The following is an 11,817-nucleotide window of genomic DNA, read 5'->3' as shown; positions in this document are numbered from 1 at the left end:
ATTGGTTCATAAAACTGGTTCTGCTCCACATGCATCAGTCAGACCAGTTAATCAAACTTGGTGTCCTGTCCACCCTTTCTTAACTCCAGCTTTATCCTTTGTTGTAAGTTGTATATTTTGCCAACTGTTGTATTTTTTTGACTCATGCTTAAAATGTACGCATTAAAAAATAGTGACTACTCATGGCACCACCCTGTATATATAAAGGTTGAATTAATAAATGCAGTGAAGGAAGTACAGACAGAATTCTTTGATGGAGTGTAAATACAAATGTATCTCTAGATCAAAGAGCTGTTTTGTTAAGGCAAAGTGCTTTTGAAAGAAGGTTATTTTTAGATTATTTTTCCCACCATTTGGTTTATTTTTTTTGAACATCATAAAAAGTTCTGGTAGGAGAGTTTTATGCACGTGATCATCTGCATGCAGCACTAATTCAACACCTTTGTTATTAATAGTGAGACCTGCAGCTGCAGATAAAGTTCTGCTTGTAATGAACTTGATACACAGAAACTAATCATATATTGACAAGTAAGAATATGCAAACTGATCTCCATAAACAGCTAATTTCTTATCATTTCACCTCTTCCATATGAAATAACAGTTATTCCTGTAATCATCAGCATTTAAACTGGATAAAATGGCAAAGACAAGGACCAGAACTTGGGTCAAACTTGCACTTTTCCGGTGTGCAGGATATTAATCCATGTTTACAGTCATATAAACACTCCTGCAAACCTGATACACGTCTGCTGTTCATTTAGTGACGTAGTTGAACATACAGTATGGCTGGTGTGTCTCCAAGAGGCTGTGCATGAAACTGAAAACGTAGAAATCTTGCAAAAGGACGCAATATTGAACAATTTCATTTACGCAAAGTCATGCCAACGCAGGATATCTGAGCTACCTTGTGCAGAGCAATTCATTTCTGGCATTCAAATAAACACAAAGGTCACGTCCTCAAGACTCCACCTACGTTTTCTACTGGGACACGGAGATGTGAGATTGGAATCTACAGTGCACACTGATTATATTATAGCCTCAATATATCAGTTATTGTGGTATGAATATTGAGAACCTCCAATAAATGCTAACTGATATGAATGCATTAACACACACGAACCTCACAGGAACTCTAAATGCATTAGACTTTTAGTATAGTAACATGCACACGTGTGAGTCGACACAAATTGTTAGTATAAACACAGTGTTCGGGGGCAACAAAGCTGCTATGTCTACATGACAGTCTTCCTGCTGCCGTCACCCTGCAAACATCTAATGATGTACAGTTGAACACAGCCTGCATTTACAAACTTTTGGTCGAAGATTTGAGAAGAGTGCGATCACAATGAAAGAACCACATATCTGCACCTGTAATTCCCAAATGTATTCAGAACTTGTAAGAAAGCAACAATTTATTTTATAGCACCAATAATCAAAATCTGAGCTGTATTATATTTATCAAGCGGTTAGTTAAGCTTTTGGTAGACAAAAGCAAAAACTCTGCATTGGAGGCCACAAAAGAACATCACAACAACAAGTGTGTATGAATATCAGATGTCCTTCAGGGTGTCCTCGTCTTCCTTTGGGTTCTCCAGCCAATGAGGAGGCCAGCTGGCTTTGACGCTGGGTCTCTCCTTCACCAGAGCGTAGTACTCTCCCAGTTTCGGGTAACGCTGAGCAGACAACCTGTGGATCCAGAAGTAGCAGACATTTGAACTGGTACATCTACACACTGGATGTAATTTACTGATTGGAACTCCAAGAAGTTTGGGTTTGTTCCATTTGCAATTTGTACTGCTTTCAAATGGGGTTTATAATGTTCATAGAAAGAGTCAGTGAGAATTGTTGTACTCACAACTTTGTAAGCCAGAAATTTTCTGAAAGTTTTGAGTTCCTGAGTTTGTGAAGAAATTTGCTGACACCAGAAATGGCGGAATCATGGTAGTTCATTTTTCAGAGAATGGTCAGTTTTTCTTTTGAATTTTATAATGTCTGAGGAAAATGTAGGTAGATGTTTCCAACAGCTTCAACTTTTTATTATGCATTTTGTATTTCCAACATTATCTACTTGTTTGCATGCTAAATGGTTAGCCTTGGTGACTTCTAGATGTCGATAATAACACTTAAGGTTCCATTTCCGAGTAGCAGTGCTCTTCTCACACAGTCAGTGTTACCACCTGAACTCCAGCTATTTCAGGTACAAGACTTCCCATGTCACAATCAGAAGCTCATGAGTCTCATTTGAAGGCAGCATCTCTTACAGTCTCGGTTTCTCTTACCCATATCGGAAAAGATTAGCAACAGCTGGAAAAACAACCACATCGGCCAGTGTGAAAGACGGTCCCGCCAAGTAAGAGCCAGAGCCCAGCTGGAAAGAAAAAAGTGACAAATACAGTTTGAATGCATCAGTGGATGTTGAGTCAGTTTGTGTTTTCACTGCTCACCAACATACCTTCTGCAGGTATCCTTCCCAAAGGTTCAGCTCAGTGACCAGAGCCTCTTTGTTTCTCTTCACAGCTGAGTCGTGCCTCTCTCCTTCAGGAACGTAATACTGATAGTAGACAACTTTAGCTAGAATCAGGAAACATTAAGATTACACACATGCATTAACACAGTCAGCAGACAGTAGCATTTTCACCAACAACTCATTGTTTAGAGGTGTACAGAACCTGTATAAACATATTTCAGTGTAGGTCAGTATACACAGTGTCATTTATCAGACTAGAATTACTGCTTTGTGCATCTGCAATTTAGATCAAACTCTATTAAGATTTATAAAATATACTGTATGTAGCACAGACCAAAGTAATTTCATAGGTGGGTGCCAACCTATGAAGCCCATCAAATTAGTGTCACCAGTTCGGTGTTTGACCAAATGTGAAATACAGTCACATCCCCCCTTCTGTTCCTGAGTTATGGTGATGAATAATGACCACAAGAGAGTTTTTGCTGATGCATAAATTAAACTATTGTGTCCATTTACATCATAATGAAGGAACTTCAGTGCAGTGCTGTGATTCACCGATGTGTCTTTCACATCTTTTTCACATGCACTGGGGCTTAGAAGAGTAACACATAGAAAGGATTTAACAGATAATCAGTTTCTTCTTGGTCTTTTGAACCTGGATTTAAATCATACTGTAATCTGCCAGGAAATCTATGCTTTGAAAAAACAGACCATACTACTGTTTTGCATCTTTCAGTAAACCAATGGTGATTTAAATTAATCGAGCAGATATTACAGAAAATATCAAGTGAAAACAATAATCAAAGTGCTATGTTGTCAGGAAGAGGACTACCACCAAACTTTCATTTCTTACCGGATTTATCGTAGAATGGGAGACCTTCAAACATGCGCTGGTACATCAGAGCTTTTTGGTCGGTGTCGTCTGGGATCAGTTTGGTTCCCTGGTTTTTAAACTTGCTCTGTTGTTAGGACAGGAAAGACATTTGAACTGTTGTCACAATTCATGATGCTGAGTGTAAAACTGCTTGTTGGAGCGACTCCCTCACCTCCAGATAAAAACAGGCGCCGTAGGCCCAGTAGATTCGTTCACGATGATGTTTCCATGTTTGAAAGATGGAAGCTGAAAAATAAGCCAAGTTTCAATGTGAGCGAGAAAGACTAACAATAAATACTGAAATCATTAAATTTCACATTTTTTTGATTGGAGTTTGGCGTTAAGTACCTTGCAGCACAACAGTGAATATCTAGTTGCTCCTAAGGTAAGGATTATTATGCACTTATCACATTTTGATAAGAGAAAGCATGATTTTTTTCTCCTCCTCTCATTATTATTATTTTATTATTATTATTATTATATTATTATTATTATATATTATTATATTATTATTATTATTATTATTATTATGTGACTGTCCTCACCTGCCCCCTCAGATTGATATCTAACAGTTCCTGGGGCTTGTTCATGAATTCCTCGATGGAGAGCTGTCTGTGGTTGTAGCCCTGCAGCTGCTTCTCCTCCAGCATGATCATCACCTCCAGCAGGGAACAGAGCCGGAGGCCCACAGCAGAGTCATGTCCTTGGCCATGGGTTTCAGAGTGAAGTACAACAGCTGTTGTGGCTGGTGAACAAAGTGAGGAGTGGAACTGAAATACACAGAAGCCTGTTTTTTGTTTTTTTCCAAAGCTCCAGCCCACCCATCCGGATTGGTGGAATTTAGTCCCATCCCATTTCTGTGTTGTCACCAAAGATCTGGAGATCAAGGAAGTTTGAATAGCTAACGCCGTCTAAGTAGGTGAAACGGTGACAGATAACAGAAGGCCTTGTGAGAAAAAGGTTTTCAGTGGTGTTTTAAAAGAGCCTACTGACAGTCTGACATCTTCCGTCAGGATTTCAACAGTCTAAGGGCACAAATGGTAAAGACCAAATCACTTCTGGTCACAAGGCAAGAATCCTAAACAATCAGAAGGTTTTTGACAGAGGATCTTATACTGTGTCAAAGGGAAATAAAATCCTGAAATCAATTCTGAACTAAACAACTAACCAGTGAAGCAAGAAGAAGTGGAATCATGTGGCAGTTTTACTGAAACTAGTTAAAAGTCGAGCAGCAGTATTTTAGACTAAATGAATCCTTTGTATTTTAGTATATTAAGTCTGTAAAAGAAAGAAAGGATCCATTCTCAGAGGTGAGCCTGAGCTGAATGAACAAAGATTGTCTGGCCTTTGTCACCCGAACACTAACGGAGAGATATGAATCAAAAACCACTTCTGAGATTTCAAGCCTCTTGTTCAACATTGTTGTTTTTAGACCTATAAAGAGTGATTCTAAGGATATCTGATATTAATCATATTATTGGGTATGTCTGTTTTATTTTAGTAAGTCCCGTACTTACCTATTCTGAACTGGGCGCTTAATCATTAAACTCTTTATATGTGCCTCTGCCAAAGCCGACGAGGCTCGACTTTTACCTTAGACCACTTTTGGCAGGTTCTACTGCTAACCAGAATGCTCCTGGTCAAAGTCATTCACATCCTCAGGCTGCTTATTTTCCTGCTTTCAACACATCAGCTTCAAACTGAATGCTCCCTTGCTGATTTGATACAGCAAACCCTCTCGTGCCATTGTAATGAGATAAGCAGTGATTAATAGTTACACATGCTGACAGTGTTTCAATGCTGTAGCTAATCGTTGTATAAAGTCTATGAACTGACACAAACATTTAAAAGGCTTACAACGTGTGTGTTGCAAGCAGTGACTTCACACACATCTAATAAAGCATCATTAGTCATATAAGCTTGTACAGAGTAATGACAGACACAAAACAAACACACACACACAAAAAGCTGTGCATATGTGCAGATGTGCAAAGCTGCCTGAGGCAGCGTGAACAGCTGGTAACGTGTTTCATGCCTTCATGTATGTACAAACTTTTTCATCACTCCATATGTGCTCACGGCACTAATGAAGCTGAATGTATGTCATTACTAAGCAACCACTCCCAAATTTGTTTTAGATACGATATGAGCCCCATTGAAGCTTTTATTGGTGTTTTCCTTCCTCCCACTCACATAAGCATGTAAATAAAAAAAGATGAAGGTGTAAAAAATGTTCTACTCAAAGACATTTCATAGGTGTTTATGAGTTTTTCACAACATGTCCTATATAATAAGGCCAATATATATATATATATATATATATATATTTATTATATATAATAAATATATATATATATATATATTATATATATAATATATATATATAAAAATAAAAATAAAAAAAAGAATATGGCACTCCTTTATCCTGCATATGGACCATGCAGAGCGGAGTAGAGTTCTCCAGCGGAGGATTAGAAGTGTTGACCTTCATTTCTGATAGCATTTTCTAATCAGGAAACTCTATTGATCATTACTCCTTCTACAGACTAAGATAACTGTAACGTCTGTGGTTTCTGAGCTCTGAGATGGAGCCTGATAGAGTATGGATAGAATGTGATCACTCCACATAGAGCGATGTCAATCATACCTTTAAAAGTGGTGTGATTTTTAAAGTTGTAAATGTTTTGAATGTAGTGTGAATCAGTTTCACCTAAGGGCATGTAGAGCTTGAAGTTATCAGATATTGTGCACTGTCCTCTTGCCACCTACAGTGAGTGGACAGGACCTGGTAAAGGTGGAGAGTCCCTGCTAAGATGATGTGACTAACTGTGGAGTGCTGCTGCTGTTAATTCTTTAAAGGGCACTCGTTGTAATACTTTGAAATTCAAAATTTCAACTCTGAGTTTTATTGAGAAGACTTTTTTACTTTTGTGGCATTTTCTTTTTTTTTATTTCATGTTGAAATTCAAGGTCGATGAAGTTACATATATGGTTTCTTGCCATGTGTGAGTTTTGTCAACTAACTATGGTTAGTTTTGACGTTTCGACTGCAAATATGGAAGAAGACCGAGCCGCAAGTCCGTCTTATTCCATCTATACCCCACTACCCCTTATTGAACTTCTTGCAAAAGACAGTGTGTGTAGCCGAGGTCACATTCAGATGTGTATGAGTTGCGTGTACAGATTCTCAGTCTTTCGGGACTCCTAAAAGCTTCATAAGGAGGCAGCTGGACTTCTCTCTTGTTTTATCCAGTCCAGTTGCCTTCTACTGAAGCTCCTAGTATGTCTATGATTTGTTACCAGCTCCACCAAACAGTGATTGCTCCCTGCCAACTTCTCACATGTTTCATTTCAAATGTAATAATGTTCAAATGATCCAAGATCTCACCAAAAATGAGAAAGAATGTCCAAATACTGAAACAGACTTGTGTAAGAGAACTTTGTTTTTCTACTTCCTCTGTCTGAATTATCTGCTGTCCCTTTATTTAAACAGGATATAAATGAGCTCAAACCTGCAGCAGCTACAACGATAACATGCTACGGACACACTGATGCGTCACTGATAAAGATTCAGGGTTGACAGATACAACTTTCTCAGGTTCTGTTTCTTGATTGTTATTATTAGGAATCAAGAAAACCAGTAGTTGGAACTGACTTGCAGTGAAAATGAAATGATCTTGGTGTCGAATCAAGAAAAACACAAATTACAACACAAACTCCATTGAAATGTGCATTATGTTTATAACATAAAAAGTATTTTAAAAATATGTCTTTGTTCCCTTTATCATTGCTTCATTTCAGATAAGAACAAAACATTTTCAGTGACTTGTCTCTCGTGATTTAAGATAATTCCATGTGGCAAATTAAGAGAGTGTTTCGAAATGAAAATGAAATGTTTCATTATCTTTGCAGTTTAACAGTCTCACAAGCCTACAATGGGAGATGAATGCAGAGAGTTTCAGACGTCCTTCAGGGCGTCATCACCTGTGGAGTGGCAAACCACTGTGAGGGCCAGCTGGCTTTAATGCTGGGTCTGTCCTTCAGCAGCTGTAATATTTGGCCAGTTTGGGGTAGCGTTCAACAGACAGCCTAAAGAGGAGACAAAAAGCATCATGTCACTTCAAAAGCAGATTGGACTCAATCCTCCAGCAAACTCAGTCACCTACTTGAAACGAAATGCATAAGCGATGTTTGGAAAGACGATCACGTCAGCTAAGGAGAAGGGCCCCGCCAGGTACGAGCCTGCAGCCACCTTGAAGGAGGAAAAAAAGTGAGAAGAACCACTGATTTCAACGTACTGTGTGATGTCTACAAGTGTTGTGTGCTCTTCATACTCATACATTCTGCAAGTATCCTTCCCAGAGTTGGAGCTCAGTGGTCAGAGCTTCCTTGTTTCTCTTCAGAGCTGAGTCGTGTCTCTCCTCTTCAGGACAGGTAGTCGTAGTAGACAACTGAATCTAAAACAGAGTAGCCAATATTACCATCACAACATCAGTCCTCCTGTCATCCCTCTTCACTCCGTGCTAGTATTCATGCAGGTGGCTTACTCATGTTTATCAGTGAGGTGGACACCCTCCATCATGCGCTGGTACATCAGGGCTTGTTCTGCGGGACCGTCAGGAATCAGTTTGCTGCCCTGAGATTTAAACGGTTCTATCACAGCAGAGAAAAGGCGGATGAGACGTCAAAGTAAAGAATATACTGGAACATTTAGTATGTTTCATATTAGTTTAGGCCGTTTACCTCGAGGTATAAACATGCTGCACAGGACTCGTTCACTATGATGTCTCCATGTTTGAATGCAGGGAGCTGCTGGAAAGATTGTCATGGTGACACTGGCATAGAAAGGCAGGCTTTAGGGTGGTCACTGTGGCGTGTAGTAAATATGTACTACATTACTATGACTGTGCAATACGTTACAATGGGTATTTATTACATTGCCATTAATGTACAATAAACAAATGCAGTATTATTGGCACAACAGAAGTGAGTACACCCATGTGTAAAGCAACCTACATGTCAACTGATTTAAAGTTGTATAACGGCTATATCAAATATTGCACTGAGTTCATGTGTGGTATTTAACATATATGATTTAAATTTAGTGTTAAATTTGACATAAGAGTAAATACTATACTGTTTAACTTAAACTGTCTATAGGATGATACATGTTTTGGCCAGTAGGGGGCATATTGTCCCTCTGCAGTTGAGGAAATGCAACATCTGTCTGGTTAATTTGCTTACTTGATGGCTTCGGAGCAATTTATTTGGCATGTGTAAATATAGTTAGTTTTTTTTTTGTTTGTTTGTTTTTTACTAGTTCACTACCATTGCGGTGCATCATTCTGCCTGGATTTACTTTAGAGAATTTCAACTTTTTGCATATTTCTCTTTCAATAGGAAACTGTTCTGCTAACCTGAGGTCACTTTATTTATTTTAAGATAAGATCAACTTTATTGATCCCTCAGTGGGAAATTTACAAGTAACTAAATTTAACAAGTAACTAGCGGAATACACTGTAACTGTCTATTGCATCTTTTTTTCCCCCAGTATTTGACATTCACTGACAAATATTCATCATTATGCGCAGTACATTTTACTTTGATCATCTTTTTTCTTTTCCTTTTTACACCTACCTGTGCTCTTGGGTTGATTTCCAAGACTTCCTGAGATTTGTGCTCTTCTTTCTCGAAGGACAGCAGTTTGTGCTTGTAGCCCTGCAGCTTCTTTCCTCCAGAGTGATCATAACACGCCAGCATGGAGGGGATCCAGACCCCCACAGCAGCATCATTGACTTGGCCATGGATGCAGGTACTGCAGACACAATCCTAAACAGCAAGTCAATGAAACACTAACAGTGTAACACAGCGACTGCACTAGTACTGTGAAGTGAAACCGGTGAGCAGTTTATGGCACCACATTAATTCAAAGGTTGGCCCAGCAGAAACACACCCAAGTATTAAAAAATGACTCAGCAGAAACAGAAGTTAAAAGAACGACGTGCGCATTCATTTTTCATTCAATAGCTTGTTTTTTTTTTATTGCAGAATGTGTATACACAGCATTTCAAGTGAGAGTGTTTGTAACCACGGTTCATCATGTCAGCTCACTACATGGTATTTATGCAGCGATGTTTCCCAGTTCTTGCTGTACTGTGAGAGGAGTGGACACTTCAGCCTGACTTACATTTTCCACACTGTTACTTGACCTGTTCAAGCTCATACAAAGTACAATATGACCACAGAGTTCAAATCAAACGTCCAAATGCCTCTCAGCAAGGAGCAACATGTTAAAAAACAAAGATTTCTGCTATAACCACCTCTTTCATGAATTTTCTTTTTAATTACAATTCACAGAAAAAAAGCCTCTTTTGTTCCTTTTTTCCCAAACATAATACAAATTTCTACAGAAATTACAAAAAATATACATAACATGAACCGCACTAAACATGCACACTGTAGAACTACAGTATTTAGTACCTGGCAGCTGACGAGGGCATTTACACACAGAATTCTTCTGCAAGTCCTTCAAAATAGATTATTAAAATTTAAAAAATGTCCATATCTTTTTGTCTTTTTACACTTTACAGAGATACAAACTTCCTTTTTCTGTTTTCAATCCGTCGTTCATTCAGACTATTTACGTTAATTAAGGTGCAAGATGTCAGAGCTTTGCAAATAAATACTGGGAAAGTTAGCTGTTTGTAAATACACCCGAGAAGTGACATGTGAGTCATCTAAAACGAGGAGTGAATATACAGAGAGAGATGGTAAAAAGTACAGCACTGTCCCTTTTAAATGAAAGGCACTCATCAGACTGGAAACCTTCACATTCCTGCAAAACACAGCTACACTTTCACTTGGATTAATTCTACTACGTTTCGTGTCTGTTGATCTCTTAGGATCCTTTGAAACTGTGTAAGTACAAATTGAAATTCCTCTTTAGCCGTTAATCTTTACTTACCAAAATTCACAGCTAAATAAATGACAAATGTGACTCACAGCTGCAGAAACTCACGAGCAAAAATCCCTTCGGACTAATGCAATATTTAAAATATGTTTAGATTCATAACAAATTGTTTCAATTCAGTGTCGAGGCAGCATCACTGAATTACAAATTTGTTTTCTGCCAAATTGAACACATCACACCCTTATGGATGCCTTCTTTCCTCACCCCATGTTCTCCTGAAAGATTTTTTTGTTGTATTGAATACAAAAAGCTCTTCATCAGTACATTGGCAAAATTAGCAGCTGGCAAAAACCTACAGGGCCTGTGCTGGTGAATACAACACTAAAGTGTGGCAATAGGCTGACAGAGATGTCGCACCGACATTCATAGCTGCGTTTCCACAGCAGCGAACGGACAGATGACAGTGGGTGATCACATTTATGTTCTGGAGAATCAGTTAGCCCCAAAGCAAGAGCTTCTTCTGGTGTCAGACCGTTTTCAGAGTCCGCCTCACTGTGAGAAGAGAAACAAAAGGTTATGGTCGTAGATGCTGGACTATAACACCTTATAGAGTGTTAAGCTTTACATTGTTTCTGCATGGTCCTTGTATACAGGAGTAATGTTCTTGCTCACACAGCTGTCAATTTATTTGGTTTAATTGCATAAACTAAGATAATTTATATGAGTTTAACAGATAGCAACTGTTTCCTTCCTGTTCAAGCTAAGCTAACTGACTGATTTAGCCTTATATGTCAATGCTGTTAGGAGAGTGGCATTTGATCTTTTCATCTACGTGAATAGGAAATAGTATTTCCTCTTCCTCGAAATTTAAAACGTATTTTTTTCTGAGGTCTTCCCAGAGCTGTTTACTAGCATCTTAGTGGCATGCCAGTCCAGAGTTCAAAAATCAGTTTATTCTCAGTATGTATTTTGATGTTACAAGTTTTAACACACTACAGAGTCTGTTTAAAATGACGATTGAGAGTTTCCTTTTAGGTTCGACATGATTTGGCGTCTCTGGACCTCCTCCTCTCTCGGGCTGGCTCGGTTACCTGGCACCGGCCTGACGGTTGCCGACCTCACTATACGCCTTCGCATTGATTCATCTGCTGCAATCGTCCCACAGTCACGTGATGTCCATCAACAGGTGGTGTCCAGCCTGCACAGGCCGACTGCTCACAAAATTTTAACTCGCGAGGGGAAAGAGCACTCATTTAGCCCAGCAAACTCCTATAAAATTTCCAGATTCTCTGTCAACATGCTCATATGCTCGACTGCCTACATGCCCAGTGAAATGAAAAAGTGACTGTTCTCCAAGGCTATCCTGCCACGTACCACTAGCACGCTATACAAGATAATAACTACGAGAGAGACAGAGAAATCTTAAAAAAACACAATGGAAAAATTGGAGAAAAGTCCTTCGGGGTGCCAAGTTGGTGTGCTTAGACCTACGTGTATTTACAGCAGTTACAGTAGTCCAAGTGTGCTGTAGAATAGATGAGATGCTGTGTATTGAAATTTTGAAGG

General features: G+C 38.9%; 2 pseudogenes; both read right to left on the bottom strand.

Annotated features, from left to right (window-relative positions):
* Positions 1–852: 852 nt before the first annotated feature.
* On the bottom strand, positions 853–4,053 carry LOC127536142 (glutathione S-transferase A-like; annotated as a pseudogene).
* A 3,246-nt stretch (positions 4,054–7,299) lies between these two features.
* LOC127536141 (glutathione S-transferase A-like) lies at positions 7,300–9,145 on the bottom strand (annotated as a pseudogene).
* Positions 9,146–11,817: the final 2,672 nt, after the last annotated feature.

This window comes from Acanthochromis polyacanthus, chromosome 11, assembly GCF_021347895.1.
Source record: "Acanthochromis polyacanthus isolate Apoly-LR-REF ecotype Palm Island chromosome 11, KAUST_Apoly_ChrSc, whole genome shotgun sequence".
NCBI classification, from domain to species: domain Eukaryota; kingdom Metazoa; phylum Chordata; class Actinopteri; family Pomacentridae; genus Acanthochromis; species Acanthochromis polyacanthus.
The sequence above is the reverse complement of the archived record's forward strand: the minus strand, read 5'-3'. Positions and strand labels throughout refer to the sequence as shown.